We start from the raw sequence: 20152 nt of genomic DNA, 5'->3' as shown, positions 1-20152 counted from the left end.
GTTTGTTACACTCCAAGGTGTTCCCCAGGTTGCCTTTCCTGAGCTTCGATCTTCCGGCTCTCGTTTAGTAGTTGTTGGAAACTACGCTGCATTAGGCCTTCAAATTGGGTATGGGGTGTAGCGAGAGGGTGTGTTACACTCCAAGGTGTTCCCCAGGTTGCCTTTCCTGAGCTTCGATCTTCCGGCTCTCGTTTAGTAGTTCTTGGAAACTACACTGCATTAGACCTTCAAATTGGGTATGGGGTGTAGAGAGAGGGTGTGTTACACTCTAAGGTGTTCCCCAGGTTTCCTTGCCATTGCTTCGGTCTTCCGACTCTCGTTTAGTAGTTGTAGAAAAGTACACTGCATTAGGCCATACAAAATGGGTATGGGGTGGAGAGAGATGGTGTGTTACACTCCAAGGTGTTCCCCAGGTTGCCTTTCCTGAGCTTCTATCTTCAGGCTCTCATTAAATTGTGGTTAAATGGAACAACTGCATTTGGCGTACTAGTTGGTTTGGGGCCTACTATCGGTGTCTGCCACTCCTTGCTGTTCTCCTCCACTGAACAAAGCTGTGCCGCCTGTTTACTACGGTTGCCAATTTTGAACTGCATTTCGACTACTTACTGATTTGGCCCTACTCTCTGTGTCAGCCTCTCATTCCAGTTGTCCTCCACTGCAATGCCCCCTGGTTATTCCTGTGTTACCAATTTTGAACTGCATTTAGCCCACTTTCTTCTTTGGGCCTATATCTGTGTTTCCACTTCATCGTGCCCATTGCCCAGCCAGTGATAGATGAGTCTGCTGGTACATTGACCCATAACGCAACATTCCCCGTGCACGCTACACAACAACATTGTGACCCTGCTGAAAGTCAGGTTGCTCTTCCCGCATACCATACCACCTTACACGGGGACAAAGAGGAAGGTGCAGATGAAAGTGCAGGTTCCTTCATCAGGTGGGGGGAGGAATACTAGTTGGCGACGTCACTGGCACAGGGCCTCTCATAGTACGCAAAAGTGTTGCTGCCGGTGGGAGGCGCCCCCGCCGTGCAAACACACCGCTGTACTTTGAGGGGCCCTGTGCCAGTGCCAATGCCAACGAGTGGGCCCCCCCTGCTTGCTCAGGTTCACAGCACTTGCAAAGTTGAAATACTTACCTCTCCCTGCTCCACTGCCGTGACGTGGTCCAGATTTCCTGGGCCCACTAATTACTTGAACCAGCCCTACCCCCCACAACTTTAGCCAAATGACCCCCAATTTCAAATGCCTTCCAATTATTATAAGGTAAATTACGCTTGACAAGCTTCATTAAGAAGAATGGATGGTTTTGACATTAAAATGGGCACTCTAGGTGTTTTCCTGGCCCCCACTCACTGCCGACTATGCTGCCCCATTGACTTGCATTGGGTTTCGTGTTTCGGTCGATCCCGACTTTACGTCATAATCGGCCGATTTCACTCGACCCGACTTTGGACATAGTCGGGTTTCGCAAAACCCGGCTCGACTCTAAAAAGGTCAAGGTCGCTCAACTCTAATCACCACATCTTAAGGGTTTAAAGTGGACCTGTCATCAGGATTTTGCTAAGTCAACTACAGTCATTGTCACTTTGGCATTGCGACACTCATTAGCATGATACCTGGGTTGAAGAAATCTATCTTTGTGGTTCTTGTGTAATCACTGTTAAAAGTTTTCAGTTAATGAAATGCTCGTGCTCTGGGGGGGGACTGTAGGCAGCTCTTTTTTGGGGGGGCTCCGGTCTCATTGTCATCATTCTGTGCTTAAATGACAGGTCACTGAACCTTGTGTGACCTTATAATTACTGAGCTTGCGTCAAACGATGCTCTCAATTTGCGCAATCGCTGACCATCAGATGGCTCCAGCAAATTGGCAGAGCATGCGCAGTAGCATCTATCGGCAGCGCCATTTTGCTAGAGTTCCTTTTTCTTTTTAAAGACCACAATATTAACTGCACAAGCTCAGCATTTATCCCGAAGACACTGCTAAATAGATAGACAGCTTTTACAATCTGATATAATGTATAAAGGGTAATTTCAGAAAACTCACACAATAATAGAAACAGACAAAGTGAAAATGTTATTTCTTGAAAATATAAAAGCAGCAATAAATTCTTCACACCATACTATTTTTCTAAACATATCACTGGAATGTGTTTATTGTTTTTTTTCCTGTAAAATAATAATACATGTAAAATAAAATGTATATATTGTACAACGTATAATAAATGTTTTCGAGTTTTCAATACTGTGAATTGAAACTCCACGATTCTATCATGATTTGTTTAACAGCGCAGAATGTAGTTCAGAACGGGATATTTGAGCTAAAAGTATTGCATTTCAGTAAAAATATGGAATTATCTCACTGGAAATAGGCTTCTTTTTTCCTACAAGCTGGTCTACAGCACTTATAAAGTACTTATACAAAGCAATCTATAAGCCTTTTGGGAAATAGTAAATCTTCTCACTTAACTATTTCATTGCCAATTGCTTCAGGTTTAAATGTATCATTTGTATTTTTCATTATTTCAAGATTGGTATCTGGTAAATACATAACCAAATTGGTGGCTTCTGTAAAATCGAGCAGGGTTTCCAATTAAGTTTTTAAAATGCAGAAAATACCAGCTGTAAAGTCATTGATTTGTTTCATCTACCAGATTTAAAAATAGATGACAAAAGTGAGGATTTAACATTATACCATGGACACAATATCTTACTAAGACATTGTAACAAGGCATTCACTATAGTTACACGGTCATATAATTGTATTTTTTCCTAAATAGAATTTCGAGATTTGGCAATGACTTCTCATAAATTATTATCATTACTAAGGTATTTCCTGTGTTAAGAGCCAAGCAAAGATATGGACATTATGTACTTTTTTATAGAGCAGTTATGCATTTCTGTATATTGGAAATTTCAATTAAATGCATTAAGTTATAGCATATTATAATAGAGACATAATACTTGAACACTAGAACACTAGAATACTTGAGCAGATGTGTTTATGAAATTACCAATTTAAAATACTTTTATTTTTATTTTTTTAGGTGATTGAGATAAGAAAAAGGGTCATGATTGCATCTTTTTCAAGAAACATCAGCACTCTTTTCCATGGGCTGTGGAGAATAATAGCAGATTCTTTTTTTAATACCACACAACTCCTTTATAGACAGAACAAGCTCTTTCATATGTTCTGTGAGGGACCTCCCTTCATGAGCCCCAGCCATGAACAACTCTTCGCACTGAAGCATTCTTATGTACCCACATAGTACACAAATGCCCGGTCATGGCAACATTTAACAGTAACTATTTGATGCAGCAGACAACCAATAATCATCTAGTGAAGACTCCAAAAGGAGGCTTGTAAATTAAGATCATATATTATAGGTATTGTTTGTGATGAGGTAGTCCCTCAACGTATCATGCTGTTTATTGACATTTTGAAAAAAAAATCTTTTTTTGCGTGTGTATGTTAACCCCTTAACTACTGCTGACAAGTCTTTTAATGGTGGCAAATAAGGGTACTTATGCCTCAGCACCGCTTTTTAACCCCTTCATGACCCAGCCTATTGTGACCTTAATGACCTGGCCGTTTTTTGCAATTCTGGCCAGTGTCCATTTATGAGGTAATAACTCAGGAATGCTTCAACGGATCCTAGCGGTTCTGAGATTGTTTTTTCGTGACATACTGGGCTTCATGATAGTGGTAAATTTAGGTCAATAAATTCTGCGTTTATTTGTGATAAAAACGGAAATTTGGCAAAAAATTTGAAAATTTTGCAATTTTCACATTTTGAATATTTATTCTGTTAAACCAGAGAGTTATGTGACACAAAATATTTAATAAATAACATTTCCCACATGTCTACTTTACATCAGCACAATTCTGGAAACAAAATGTTTTTTTGCTAGGAAGTTATAAGGGTTAAAATTTGAACAGCTATTTCTCATTTTTACAACGAAATTTACAAAACCATTTTTTTTAGGGACCACCTCACATTTGAAGTCAGTTTGAGGGGTCTATATGGCTGAAAATACCCAAAAGTGACACCATTCTAAAAACTGCACCCCTCAAGGTGCACAAAACCACAATCAAGAAGTTTATTAACTCTTCAGGTGCTTCACAGCAGCAGAAGCAACATGGAAGGAAAAAATTAACATTTAACTTTTTAGTCACAAAAATGATTTTCCGCAACAATTTTTTTATTTTCCCAATGGTAAAAGGAGAATCTGAACCACGAAAGTTGTTGTCCAATTTTTCCTGAGTATGCTGATACCTCATATGTGGGGGTAAACCACTGTTTGGGCGCACGGCAGGGCTTGGAAGGGAATGAGCGCCATTTGACTTTTTGAATGAAAAATTGGCTCCACTTTTTAGCGGACACCATGTCACGTTTGGAGAGCCCCCGTGTGCCTAAAAATTAGAGCTCCCCCACAAATGACCCCATTTTGGAAACTTGATGCCCCAAGGAGCTTATCTAGATGCATAGAGAGCACTTTAAACCCCCAGGTGCTTCACAAATTGATCCGTAAAAATGAAAAAGTACTTTTTTTTCACAAAAACATTTTTTAGCCTCAATTTTTTTATTTTCACATGGGCAACAGGATAAAATGGATCCAAAAATTTGTTGGGCAATTTCACCTGAGTACACCGATACCTCACATGTGGGGGTAAACCACTGTTTGGGCACATGGTAAGGCTCGGAAGGGAAGGCGCGCCATTTGACTTTTTGAATGAAAAATTATTTCCATCGTTAGCGGACACCATGTCGCGTTTGGAGAGCCCCTGTGTGCTTAAACATTGGAGCTCCCCTACAAGTAACCCCATTTTGAAAACTGGACCACCAAAGGAACTTATCTAGATGCCTAGTGAGCGGTTTAAACCCTCAGGTGCTTCACAAATTGATCTGTAAAAATGAAAAAGTACTTTTTTTTCAAAAAAATTTCTTTTCGCCTCAATTTTTTCATTTTCACATGGGCAATAGGATAAAATGGATCCTAAAATTTGTTGGGCAATTTCTCCTGAGTACGCCGATACCTCATATGCGGGGGTAAACCACTGTTTGGGCACACGGCAGGGCTCAGAAGGGAAGGCGCGCCATTTGACTTTTTGAATGGAAAATTAGCTTCAATTGTTAGCAGACACCATGTTGCGTTTGGAGAGCCACTGTGTGCCTAAACATTGGAGCTCCCCCACAACTGAACCCATTTTGGAAACTAGACCCCCAATGAACTTATCTAGATGCATATTGAGCACTTTAAACCCCCAGGTGCATCACAGAACTTTATAACGTAGAGCCATGAAAATAAAAATTAATTTTTCTTTCCTCAAAAATGATTTTTAGCCTGGAATTTCCTATTTTACCAAGGGTAATAGGAGAAATTGGACCCCAAATGTTGTTGTCCAGTTTCTCCTGAGTACGCTGATACCCCATACGTGGGGGTAAACCACTGTTTTGGCACATGCCGTGGCTCGGAAGTGAAGTAGTGACGTTTTGAAATGCAGACTTTGATGGAATGCCCTGCGGGCGTCATGATGCATTTGCAGAGCCCCTGATGTGGCTAAACAGTAGAAATCCCCCACAAGTGACCCCATTTTGGAAACTAGACCCCGAAAGGAACTTATCTAGATGTGTCGTGAGCACTTTGAACCCCCAAGTGCTTCACAGAAGTTTATAACGCAGAGCCGTGAAAATAATAAATACGTTTTCTTTCCTCAAAAATAAATTTTAGCCCAGAATTTTTTATTTTCCCAAGGGTTACAGGAGAAATTGGACCTCAAAATTTGTTGTCCAGTTTCTCCTGAGTACGCTGATACCCCATATGTTGGGGTAAACCACTGTTTGGGCACATGCCGGGGTTCGGAAGTGAAGTAGTGACGTTTTGAAATGCAGACTTTGATGGAATGCTCTGCGGGCGTCACGTTGCGTTTGCAGAGCCCCTGATGTGGCTAAACAGTAGAAACCCCCCACAAGTGACCCCATTTTGGAAAATAGACCACGAAAGGAACTTATCTAGATGTGAGGTGAGCACAACTCGACTCCTAACATTACCCCCCCTCCTAGGGCCCCCCCCTCCTTGGGCCTCGCTACGCTCAAAGGCAGCAATGAGCTGTGGGGCCCGAATGTTTTCAGCAGGCTCCCAAGACCTGTCCTCTGGACCATAACCCTTCCAATCCACCAAATAAAACTTTTTGCCGCGTACTACCTTGCACCCCAAAATAGCGTTCACCTCGTAATCGTCCGTAGACGAACCCGATGTCCCGGCAGATGACTCGGAAAACCGGGACATGTATACGGGTTTCAAGAGGGACACATGAAAGGTGTCGGTGATACCCAAGCGTGGAGGAAGAGCCAGGCGGTAGACCACAGGATTAACCTGTTCGAGAACCTTGAAGGGACCCAAGTAGCGAGGAGCAAACTTAGTGGACTCAACTCGCAGCCTGATGTTACGGGCGGAGAGCCACACCAAGTCGCCAGGGGCAAAAGTCAGAGCGGGGCGCCCATGAACATCGGCGGAGGACCTCATTCTCTCCTTGGAGGCCCGAATGGCATCCTGCGTGCGATCCCAAATGTCCCGTGCTTCCACAGCCCAGTCTGCCACCCTGGGATCAGCGGAAGACACAGGCATGGGCACAGGAACACGCGGATGCTGGCCATAATTCAAGAGGAATGGAGTCTGACCGGTAGAGTCGGCTACGGCATTGTTAAGTGCAAACTCTGCCCACGGTAGCAAGGATGCCCAGTCATCCTGTCTGGCAGAAACAAAATGTCGCAGATATGTGACCAAGGTCTGGTTGGCCCTTTCTACCAACCCATTCGTCTCGGGATGATATGCCGAAGAGAGATTTAACTCAATACTGAGTAGACGACATAGCTCCCTCCAGAATCGAGACGCAAACTGGGGACCCCGGTCACTAACAATTTTGTCTGGCATACCGTGTAAGCGAAAGATATGCTTGATAAACAAGACAGCCAACGCCCGTGCAGATGGTAGCCGTGGAAGAGGCACCAAATGCACCATTTTGGAAAAATGATCGGTGATCACCCAGATAATGGTGCAATTACGAGACTTGGGTAAGCCAACCACAAAGTCCATCCCGACCATCTCCCAGGGCCTGTCAGCCACGGGCAGAGGGTAAAGCAAACCAGCTGGCCGTTGCCGAGGAGTCTTGTTCCTGGCGCAAGAAACACACGCCCGAACGTACTCCGCGACATCACGAGCCATATGCGGCCACCAGTATGTCCTCGCCAGTAACTCAGATGTCCTTTTAGTACCAAAATGTCCACCCACCCTGGACGAGTGCGCCCAAGAGAGAACCTCCGGTCGCAAACTAGATGGAACAAAAGTCTTGCCCGGGGGCACAGACTCCAGCGAAACCGGGGCCACAGTTCTCAAACTCTCGGTGGGGACAATAAGCCGAGGCTCCTCCTCCTCCGCAGATGACACAACGGAGCGAGAGAGAGCGTCGGCCCGAATGTTCTTCTCCCCAGAAAGGAAATGGAGGGTGAAATGAAACCGGGAGAAGAACAAGGACCATCTGGCCTGGCGAGAATTCAACCGCTGAGCTGTCTGCAGATACACCAAATTTTTGTGATCTGTGAAGACTTGGAAGGGAAAACGTGCTCCCTCCAAGAGATGTCTCCACTCCGAGAAAGCCAACTTCATGGCTAGCAACTCCCTGTCCCCGATGGAATAATTCCTCTCTGCTGGTGCGAAGGTCTTGGAGAAAAAGAAGCAAGGATGCTTCCGACCTTGAGCATCCTTTTGGAAGAGGACTGCTCCAGCACCAACAGAAGAGGCATCCACCTCCATGATAAATGGCTTATGAACATCGGGGCGATGAAGAATGGGAGCGCTAGCGAAGTGTGACTTTATAGAGATAAAAGCCTTGGAGACCTCCTCAGACCACAATTTGGGATTCGCCCCCTTCTTGGTGAGGGCAACCAAGGGAGCTACCAAAGTTGAGAAATGCGGGATGAACTGGCGATAATAATTGATGAACCCCATAAAGCGCTGCACCGCTTTAAGAGAATGGGGTTCCTGCCAGTCCATCACAGCCTGTAGTTTGGCAGGATCCATAGCCAATCCCTGGGCTGAGATGATGTAGCCTAGGAAAGGTAAGGACTCCTGCTCAAACATACACTTCTCCAACTTGGCATAGAGGGAGTTTGCCCGTAGGAGGTCGAAGACTTTGCAAACATCTCTCCGGTGGGAGTCAATATCTGGAGAGTAGATGAGAATATCATCCAGATAGACTACGACCGAGGTGGAAAGCATATCCCGGAAGATATAATTCACAAAGTCTTGGAAAACGGCTGGGGCATTACAGAGCCCGAAGGGCATCACCAGATATTCATAGTGACCATCCCTGGTGTTAAAAGCCGTCTTCCATTCGTCCCCCTCACGGATGCGAATCAGGTTGTAAGCACCCCGCAGATCTAATTTAGTAAATACCCTTGCTCCCCGAAGCCTATCGAACAGTTCAGATATCAAAGGCAAAGCGTATTTATTCTTAACGGTGATGGCGTTAAGACTCCTGTAGTCTATGCATGGACGCAATTCCCCACTCTTCTTCTGCACGAAGAAGAACCCTGCCCCAGCAGGTGACACTGACTTCCTGATGAACCCTCTTGCCAGATTTTCCTGGATGTACTGTGACATTGCCTCCATCTCCGGGAGAGATAGTGGATAGACTCGACCCCGGGGAGGCTCAGTACCAGGCAAGAGGTCAATAGGACAGTCATAGGGGCGATGGGGCGGAAGGGTCTCCTCCGCCTTTTTGGAGAATACGTCTGCATACGACCAATACTGCTTGGGGAGAGAGGAAAGATCTGCGGGTACCTCAGTTGTAGCTACCTGAACGCACTCCCTCTGACACCTACCCCCACAAGATTCACCCCATCCCAGAATTCTGCCTGAGGACCACTCGATATGAGGAGAGTGGTACCGTAGCCAAGGTATTCCCAACAGGACTTCATCAATTCCCTCTGGAATGACGAGCAGAGAAATAATCTCCTGATGAGATGGCGACATGGACAGAGTAAAAGGGATGGTCTGGTGAGTTATCTGTGAGGGCAGAGTCGACCCATTCACCACTCGTACCGTTACAGGTTGAGCTAGCATAACCAGAGGTATTGCGTGGCGTTGGGCGAAGGCAGAAGACATAAAATTGCCCTCCGCCCCAGAATCCACGCAGAGCTCTACCGAGTGGGAGAATGAGCCTATAGTAATTGTCCCCTTAAAGGACAATTTAGAGGCAAACGTCGCCGTGTCTAGTGTACCTCCACCTACGACCACTAGACGCTGACGTTTCCTCGACCGCTGAGGACATCTGGTGGCTAAATGTCCAGACTGCTGGCAAACATGACAGACCCTGAGTGCACAAGCGGTCCGGGACTAAGGTCCCGCTTGTGACACTTCCCTGGCCTCATGTGACTCAGGAACCAGGACCGGAGATTCCAGAGGTTTGGCGAAAGTAGGAGCCAGCCGAAACCTCTGCCTACACTGGGCTCGCTCTAACCTCCGCTCGTTAAAACGGAGGTCAATTCGAGTGGAGACTGTTATTAACTCCTCCAGTGTGGCAGGAATCTCCCTAGTGGCCAGAGCGTCCTTTACATGGTCAGCCAAGCCCCTCCAAAATATGGGGATAAGAGCTTTATCCGACCATTCCAGCTCAGATGCTAAAGTGCGGAATTGGACGGCAAAATGACTGACCAAGGACTCACCCTGAGTTAATGACAGCAGTTGGAGCGCAGTGTCATGGGTGACTTGAGGTCCTAAAAAGACCAGTTTTAAAGTGCTCAAAAACAGAGGAGCACTCTGCACCACATGATCGCCACGCTCCCACAGCGGCGTAGCCCATTCCAACGCCCTGTCCGACAATAGAGACACAATAAATCCCACCTTAGCCCGCTATGTGGGGAAACGTGCAGCCAGAAGCTCGAGATGAATAGAGCACTGACTCACGAATCCCCTACAAAATTTGCTATTACCAGAAAATTTTTCTGGCAGCGGGAGGCGAGAAAATGTCGGAACAGGGGTGGCAATGGACAAAGTTGCTGCAGCCACGCTGGCAGCCTGTACAACAACTGCGGTAACATCCACAGCTGAGGTTGCGCTCTCGAGAGCCGCCAACCTACCCTCCAGCTGCTGTATATACCGCAGGGATTGCTGTTTGTCTGTCATCACTAGCCAGACCCTGGCGCTAGTGTAATGTTAGGGCTAGCGGAACGCACCAAATAATAAGAGTGATAGTGTACGGTGCGTTCGTAGCCCGGGGTCCACCGTGCAGAGATGGAACCTGCTGCTGAGTAATGACGGACTATATGGCGGTACTCATAAGTATACTCGCGTGGGTTAAACTTCACCCAACGTGAAGGAAGCGATCCTGTTGCGTCACAGGATCGCGGTACCGCACATAGAAGGCGAGCAAGCAGTCAGCGAACTTAACCCCAACTAGGATTGAAGTCCGATTAGACCACTTGCTGACACAACACCGCAACAGGGTGTGTTAGGCAACTCTTATAATTAGAGCACCGAAGTGCGAACTGTGCCGTGCTGGCAGGCACCACTAAGCACCCAGACGTGGGTCAGGAAGCGCACTACTGGCGCGTGGCGCCGCACTGGCGGTCACAGCAATAGACGCTGATACGTGTGTGACACGTTGAGTGATTTGTCGGGCGCTAGATAGCAGCCATACTCCATACGCGAACAGTCATACAATAGGGTAGGGGTATTTAATGAACGACTTGCACTCACAACAAACACACGTATTCAATTGTACACTAGCGCATGGCCGTGCGGTCATGCGCAGTTTATATAATTGCAGGACAGGAAGTGGCAACAGAAACTTTGCCCTTCCAGGGCCTGCCAAGAGGACCAATGGAATGCGCTGCAGAGCCAGAGCACATGACCCTCGATCTCCAACGGGAGATCTTGCTCTGGGCATGCTCAGTGTGCGCAAACAAGGACGTAGTCCCAGGGAAGTCCGCTCGCCGCTGACCAGCACTGACTTTAATGGCAGGAGCTGAAAAAGCAGCAGTAACTCTCTGTACAGAGTGAGAGCGAGCAAGACACTGGGAGCGACGTCCCTGCTGAGCAGACTCCACTGCGGCTGGAGGAAAATGGGAGACCGCAGCGGAGACGGATCGAGATTCCACCTGTGCAGCAGAGGAAACTCGACTCCTAAAATTTGTCTTGGCATCAGTGCCTTATATTGCTACTGATGTTACAAACAATTTTTTTAAATGTGCAGACCCCAATTTGGGTCTCCATCTGGTGGGTTGTGTGTAGTGGAAGAGGTATCAGAGACCCACTGTACTATTTCTACTCTGGGGAAATTGATGCCACTTTATTGGTGTGTTTCAATTACTTTTTGTTGCAGTAGTACTCTCAGACTGGCAGGCCTGCAGTTGCTTTCAGTCAACTACCTGTTTTACTGCCCTTAAATGTTCCTTACAACTGTAGTCTATGAAGTTGATGTTTTTGCTACCTGAGTGTGGTTGAGCAGAAAATCAGTTTGAGCTGTTGTACGAGGTAACTGGGCTACCAGCACAGCAGGCTTACACCTGTCCCTCACCTACCTCTTCTTAATTTAACCCCTTAGTGACAGAGCCAATTGGTACTTAATGACCAGGCCAATTTTTGCAATTCTGACCACTGTCACTTTATGAGGTTATAACTCTGGAACGCTTCAACGGATCCCGCTGATTTTGAGATTGTTTTTTTCGTGACATATTGTACTTCATGTTAGTGGTAACATTTCTTCGATATTACTTGCGATTATTTATGAAAAAAACGGAAATATGGCGAAAATTTTTAAAATTTTGCAATTTTCAAACTTTGTATTTTTATGCCCTTAAATCAGAGAGATATGTCATGAAAAATAGTTAATAAATAACATTTCCCACATGTCTACTTTACATCAGCACAATTTTGGAAACAAAATTTTTTTTGTTAGGGAGTTATAAGGGTTAAAAGTTGACCAGCAATTTCTCATTTTTACAACACCATTTTTTTTTAGGGACCACATCACATTTGAAGTCATTTTGAGGGGTCTATATGATAGAAAATAATGAAGTGTGACACCATTCTAAAAACTACACCCCTCAAGGTTCTCAAAACCACATTCAAGAAGTTTATTAACCCTTTATGTGCTTCACAGGAACTGAAACAATGTGGAAGGAAAAAATGAACATTTAACTTTTTTTTGCAAACATCTTAATTCAGAACCATTTTTTTTATTTTCACAAGTGTAAAAACAGAAATGTAACCATAAATTTTGTTATGCAATTTCTCCTGAATACGCCAATACCCCACATGTGGGGGTAAACCACTGTTAGGGCGCACCGCAGAACTTAGAAGTGAAGGAGCGCCGTTTGACTTTTTCAATGCGGAATTGGCTGGAATTGAGATCGGACACCATGTCACATTTAGAGAGCCCCTGATGTACCTAAACAGTGGAAACTCCCCACAAGTGACACCATTTTGGAAACTAGACCCCTTAAGGAACTTATCTAGATGTGTGGCGAGCACTTTGAACCCCCAAGTGCTTCACAGAAGTTTATAACGTAGAGCCGTGAAAATAAAAAATCGCTTTTGTTTACACAAAAATGATCTTTTCGCCCACAAATTCTTATTTTCACAAGGGTAACAGGAGAAATTAGACCGCAATAGTTGTTGTGCAATTTCTCCTGAGTACGCTGATACCCAATATGTGGGGGTAAACAACTGTTAGGGCGCACCGCAGAGCTTGGAAGAGAAGGAGTGCCGTTTTACTTTTTCAATGTAGAATTGGCTGGAATTGAGATTGGACACCATGTCGCGTTTGGAGAGCCCCTGATGTGCCTAAACAGTGGAAACCCCCCACAAGTGACACCATTTTGGAAACTAGACCCCTTAAGGAACTTATCTAGATGTGTGGCGAGCACTTTGAACCCCCATGTGCTTCACAGAAGTTTATAACGTAGAGCCGTGAAAAAAAAAATTGCATTTTTTCTACAAAAATGATCTTTTTGCCCACAAATTTTTATTTTCACAAGGGTAACAGGAGAAATTAGACCACAAAAGTTGTTGTGCAATTTCTCCTGAGTACGTCGATACCCAATATGTGGGGGTAAACCACTGTTTGGGCGCACCGCAGAGCTTGGAAGAGAAAGAGTGCCGTTTTACTTTTTCAATGTAGAATTGGCTGGAATTGAGATCGGACGCCATGTCGCGTTTGGAGAGCCCCTGATGTGCCTAAACAGTGGAAACCCCCCAATTCTAGCTCCAACCCTAACCCCAACACACCCCTAACCCTAATCCCAACCTCATCCATAATCCTAATCACTAACCCTAACCATAATCACAACCCTTACCCCAAAACAACCCTAATGTCAACCCTAACCATAACCCTAATCAAAACCCTAAATCCAACACACCCCTAATCCTAATCTCAACCCTAACCTCAAACCTAACCCTAATCCCAATACACCCCTAATCACAACCCTAACCTTAACCCTAATCCCAAACCTAACCCTAATCCCAAGCGTAACCCTAATGCCAACCCTAACCCTAATACGAACCCTAATCCAAACCCTAACCCTAATCCCAGCTCTAACCCTAACTTTAGCCCCAACCCTAGCCCTAACTTTAGCCCCAACCCTAACCCTAGCCCTAGGGCTACTTTCACACTTGCGTCGTTTGGCATTCCGTCGCAATCCGTCGTTTTGGACAAGAAACGGATCCTGCAAATGTGCCCGCAGGATGCGTTTTTTGCCCATAGACTTGTATTGCCGACGGATCGTGACTAGTGTTGAGCGATACCGTCCGATACTTGAAAGTATCGGTATCGGATAGTATCGGCCGATACCCGAAAAATATCGGATATCGCCGATACCGATATCCGATACCAATACAAGTCAATGGGACATCAAGTATCGGAATGTATCCTCATGGATCCCAGGGTCTGAAGGAGAGGAAACTCTCCTTCAGGCCCTGGGATCCATATTAAAGTGTAAAATAAAGAATTAAAATAAAAAATATTGTTATATTCACCTCTCCGGCGGCCCCTGGACATCAGCGGGAGGATCCGGCGTCCGGCACGGCTTCTTTCTTCAAAATGCGCGCCTTTAGGACCTGTGGAATGACGTCCCGGCTTCTGATTGGTCGCGTGCCGCCCATGTGACCGCCACGCGACCAATCAGAAGCCGCGACGTCATTCCTCAGGTCCTAGAAGGCGCTCATTCTAGGACTTTAGCTGAGGAATGACGTCGCGGCTTCTGATTGGTCGCGTGGCGGTCACATGGGCGGCACGCGACCAATCAGAAGCCGGGACGTCATACCACAGGTCCTAAAGGCGCGCATTTTGAAGAAAGAAGCCGTGCCGGACGCCGGATCCTCCCGCTGATGTCCAGGGGCCGCCGGAGAGGTGAATATAACAATATTTTTTATTTTAATTCTTTATTTTACACTTCCGATACCGATACCCGATATCACAAAAATATCGGATCTCGGTATCGGAATTCCGATACCGCAAGTATCGGCCGATACCCGATACTTGCGGTATCGGAATGCTCAACACTAATCGTGACGGATGGCCACACGTCGCGTCCGTCGTGCACTGGATCAGTGGTGTTTTGGCGGAGCGTCGGCACAAAAAAACGTTCAATGAAACGTTTTTTTGTACGTCGCATCCGCCATTTCTGACCGCGCATGCGTGGCCGTAACTCCGCCCCCTCCTCCCCAGGACATAGATTGGACAGCGGATGTGTTGAAAAACTACAGCTGCTGCCCACGTTGTGCACAATTTTCACAACGTGCGTCGGTATGTCGGGCCGACGCATTGCGACGGCCCCGTACCGACGTAAGTGTGAAAGAAGCCTAACCCTAAGTTTAGCCCCAACCCTAACCCTAAATTTAGCCCCAACCCTAACCCTAAATTTAGCCCCAACCCTAGCCCTACCCCTAACCTAACCCTACCCCTAACCTAACCCTACCCCTAACCCTACCCCTAACCCTACCCCTAACCCTACCCCTAACCTAACCCTAACCTAACCCTAACCCTACCCCTAACCCTAACCCTAACCCTACCCCTAACCCTAACCCTAACCTAACCCTACCCCTAACCCTAACCTAACCCTAACCTAACCCTAACCCTACCCCTAACCCTAACCCTACCCCTAACCCTAACCCTAACCCTACCCCTACCCCTAACCCTAACCCTACCCCTAATTTTAGCCCCAACTGCTGTTCTCCTGCCGGCCGGCAGATGGAGACAGATGGCGGGTGCACTGGGCATGCGTCCGCCATGTTCTGCTGCCGGCGGCCAGGAGGAGCAGCAAGAGGATCCAGGGACCTAGGTGAGTATGCTAGGGTCCCCGAATCCCCCTATTAACTGTTTACCGGCGACCGCAAAAAAAAAAAAAAAGTAAAGTGTAATTCTCTGTCCTCTGATGTGATCGCACATCAGAGGACAGAGAAATAGGGGGATTCGGGGACCCTAGCATACTCACCTAGGTCCCTGGATCCTCTTGCTGTAATACCGACCCCGATCGTGCTCTTTGGGGTCTCGGCTACCCCCGGCAGCCGAGACCCCAAAGATTCTCCCGGTGCCGGCCGGCGGGCGCACTGCGCATGCGCCCGCCATTTTGAAGATGGCGGCGCCCACCGGGAGACACGAGGAGCATCGGGGGAGCTAGGTGAGTATTGGGGGGCCACCTGGGACCCCTTTTCTCTGTCCTCCGATGTGCGATCACATCGGAGGACAGAGAAATTAAAAAGAGATCGCTTTTTTTTTTTTTTTTTTGCGATCGCCGGTAAACGGTTAATTACCGGCGATCGCAAATGCGGGGTGGGTTAAAAAAACCCCGAATCATGTTCTCTGGGGTCTCAGCTACCCTCGGCAGCCGAGACCCTGGAGAAAATCGGCCTCTGGGGGGCGCTATGGACTTTTTCCACAGCGCCGTTAATTAACGGCGCTGTGGTTTAAGTACCCTTAGCGGCCGCCGTTAAAAGGCGTATCGGCGGTCGCTAAGGGGTTAAACTAATATTCAAAGCAGTAAATGCTTCCCCAGACCCTGATACCCTATGCATGGCCCATGGCTGACCACTGCTGTGCTATTATCAAAATTCTACTGCGGGTGAATTGATCAGTCAACTATCATTGCTACTATCCTTAATTTTTTATAAAATTAGTGTTCTACCAAGCTCATATTTGTGCTACCTGAGCATGGCCGAGCAAAAAAAAAACAGTTTGAGCTCTTGCATAAGGTATCGGGGCTCCCAGCACAGCAGTCTTAAACCTGTCCCTCACCCAACTTGGTCTTAATTTAAAGGGAACCTGTCACCTGAATTTGGCGGGACTGGTTTTGGGTCATATGGGCGGAGTTTTCAGGTGTTTGATTCACCCTTTCCTTACCTGCTGGCTGCATGCTGGCCGAAATATTGGATTTAAGTTCATTCCCTGTCCTCAGTAGTACACGCCTGCACAAGGCAATCTTGCCTTGCGCAGGCGTGTACTACGGAGGACAGAGAATGAACTTCAATCCAATATTGCAGCCAGCATGCAGCCAGTGGGTAAGGAAAGGGTGAATCAAACACCTGAAAACTCCGCCCATATGACCCAAAACCAGTCCCGCCAAATTCAGGTGACAGGTTCCCTTTAAACTCACCATATACACTCGAGTATAAGCTGACCCGAGTATAAGCCAAGACCCCTAATTTTGCCACAAAAAACTGGGAAAACTTAATGACTCAGGTATAAGCTTAGGGTGGAAAATGCAGAAGCTACTGGTAAATGTCAAAAATAAAAATAGATACCAATAAAAGTAAAATTAATTGAGACACCAGTAGGTTAAGTGTTTTGGAATATCCATATTGCATCAGGAGCCCCATATAATGCAGTCCATGACGTGCCCCATAAGATGCTCCATACAAAATACACCCCATATAATGCTCCAAACAGTTTATGATGGGCCCCATAAGATGCTCCATACTAAAATATGCCCAACATAATGCTGATGTTGATTATGGCCCCATAAGATGCTCCATACAGATATTTGCCCCGTATAATGCTGCACAAATGCTGATTATGGCTCCATAAGATGCTGCATAGGGATATTTGCCCCATATACACTATGTTCCAAATTATTATGCAGATGACATTTTTCTCGGATTTTCCTAAATGGTTGGTGCAAATGACAGTCAGTCTAATAAAAGTCATCACCCGTTAGAGTATACATCGAATTTTATTGAAGAAACCTCCCAATGATAACAATATAATCTCCAAAATGAATAAAAACTCAAAATGCACTGTTCCAAATTATTAGGCACAGTAGAATTTCAAAACATTTCATATGTTTCAAAGAACTGAAAATGCTCATTTGTGGAATTTGCAGCATTAGGAGGTCACATTCTCTGAACAAAAAAGCTATTTAACTCCAAAACATCCTAATAGGCCAAGTTACATGTTAACATAGGAACCCTTCTTTGATATCACCTTCACAATTCTTGCATTCTTGAGTTTTTGGAGAGTTTCTGCTTGTACGTCTTTGCATGAAGTCAGAATAGCTTCCCAGAGCTGCTGTTTTGATATGAACTGCCTCCCACCCTCATAGATCTTGTGCTGGATGATACTCCAAAGGTTTTCTTATAGGGTTGAGGTCAGGGGAAGATGGTGGCCACACCATGAGTTTATCTCCTTTTATGCCCATAGCAGCCAATGACTCAGAGGTATTATTTGCAGCATGAGATGGGGCATTGTCATGCATGAAGATGATTTTGCTCCTGAAGGCACGTTTCTGCTTTTAGACCATGGAAGAAAGTTGTCAGTCAGAAACGCTATTTACTTTACAGAGGTCATTTTCACATCCTCAGGAATTTTAAAGGGCCCCACCAGCTGTTTCCCCATGATTCCGGCCCAAAACATGATTTCTCCACCTCCTTGCTGACATCCCAGCCTTGTCGCGACACGGTGGCCATCCACCAACCATCCACTACTCCATCCATCTGGACCATCCAGGGTTGCTCGACACTCATCAATAAACAAGACTGTTTGAAAATTAGTCTTCATGTTTGTCTGGGCCCACTACAACCGTTTCTGCTCATGAACACTGTTTAGGGGTGGCCGAATAGTAGGTTTATGCACCACAGCAAGCCTTTGAAGGATCATACACCTTGAGGTTCGAGGGACTCCAGAGGCTCCAGCAGCTTCAAATAACTGTTTGCTGCTTTGTAATGGTATTTTGGCAGCTGCTCTCTTAATCCAATGAATTTGTCTGGCAGAAACCTTCCTCATTATGCCTTTATCTGCATGAACTCTGTCTGTGCTCTGTTTCAGTCACAAATCTCTTCACAGTATGATGATCACAAAGTTTTTGTGAAGTATCTAATTTTTTCATACCTTGTTCAAGGCATTGCACTAGTTACCATTTTTCAGCAGCAGAGAGATCCTTTTTTTTCTCATATTGCTTGAAAACTTTGGCCTACTTAATAATGTGGAACATCTTTTTTAAGTAGTTTTCCTTTAATTAGAATCACCTGAAAAACTAATTATCACATGTTTTTAAGATTGATTTCAGTTATCTATTGAGCCCTGAGACACAATACCATCCACAAGTTTATTTGAAAAACAAAACAATTAAATCTTTATGACATTTATATCCAATTTGCATAATAATTTGGAACACAGTGTAATGCTGCACATGGCCCCATAAGATGCTCCATAGAAATATTTGCCCCGTATAATGCTGCACAAATGCTGATTATGGCCCATAAGATGCTCCATAGACTATTATGCCCCATATGCTGTTGCTGCAATTAAAAAAAAATCACATACTCACTTCTAATCGCTCAGACCCCCGGCACATGCTATAGTCATCTCTCCTCGTTCCACTGCCGGTGCAGCAGCATCTTCCGCGTCCTCTGTACTGACTGTTCAGGCAGAGGGTGACGCGCACACTAATCGCGTCATCGCGCCCTCTGACCTGAGCGTCACTGCAGAGGACGCTGAAGACAAAGCGGTGCCGACGGTGGAATGGGGGACAGGTGAATATCGCACAATGCCCTGGTATACTCACCTGCTCCTGATGCGGTCCCTGCTTTTACGGGCACCGGCAGCTTCTTCCTGTATTGAGCGGTCACATGGTGCCACTCATTACAGTAATGAATATGCGGCTCCACCCCTATGGGAGTGGAGTCGGGTCCATATTCATAACTGTAATGAGCGATACCATGTGACCGTTCAATTCCTGGAATAAGCTGTCAGCGCCCGGAGAACCAGGGGCATGCAGGGGTCATGCCAGGAGCAGGTGAGTATTAAAAGACAGCTGCCGTTCCCCCTTCCCTGACGACCCCTGGGAATGACTCGAGTCTAAGCTGAAAGGGGCAATTTTAGCCTTTAAAAATGGGCTGAAATTCTCAGCTTATACTCGAGTATATACGGTAAATTCAAAGCTCTAAATGCAGGCCTCAACCTTGATATGTCATGCATGGTCCATGGCTTACTGTTGCTGTGCCATAATAACATTTCTACTGTGCATCAATTGATTACACTTTTTCTGGAGTATACCCCTAATTTTTGGAAATGGTTGGATTCCAAGTTTGGTCTCCTTCATAAATGTTGCTTGAATTTGTCATGGCTCTCAGAGCAGCAGGTCTTTCACTCATCCACCTGTTACTTGATCAATGATTAAGCTAGAAATTCTGGTCCAAGCCCTTTCCCAGGCCCTGTCCCAAGGACTCATGCTGCACAATTATACTATTTGTACTCTGGGTCAATTGATCTAATTTGTTCAGGTGTCACACCCCTAATTTGATGTGATTTGGCAGCTTTTGCCCCCCCCTGAAGTTGATGTCTATGTGTTTGGTGTTGCCTCCCAGTTAATTCAATGGGGTTTGGATATGTTCGACGAACATTGAGACATTTGCCAATCTGAACCAAACGAGATCTTGAAAAGTGTGCTCATCTCTATCCATTACTACCCAAATAGCAGCCTTCCTTTGGAGGATGGGAGGTCAGCAATGGAGATAAAAGAGTTGTTGTCTAAGGACTTTTAGGAGTGTGTGAGGGCTGGAGGAGTCGGATGGGATGAATTTGGGATGTTTTGTCTTTGGAACTGATTTCATAAGCAGTAACATATTCCATGATATCCAAAATGGTGGGCCTTCAA

This window comes from Ranitomeya imitator, chromosome 1 (genome assembly GCF_032444005.1).
Source record: "Ranitomeya imitator isolate aRanImi1 chromosome 1, aRanImi1.pri, whole genome shotgun sequence".
Taxonomy (NCBI): Eukaryota; Metazoa; Chordata; class Amphibia; order Anura; family Dendrobatidae; genus Ranitomeya; species Ranitomeya imitator.
This window is presented reverse-complemented; position numbering follows the sequence as displayed.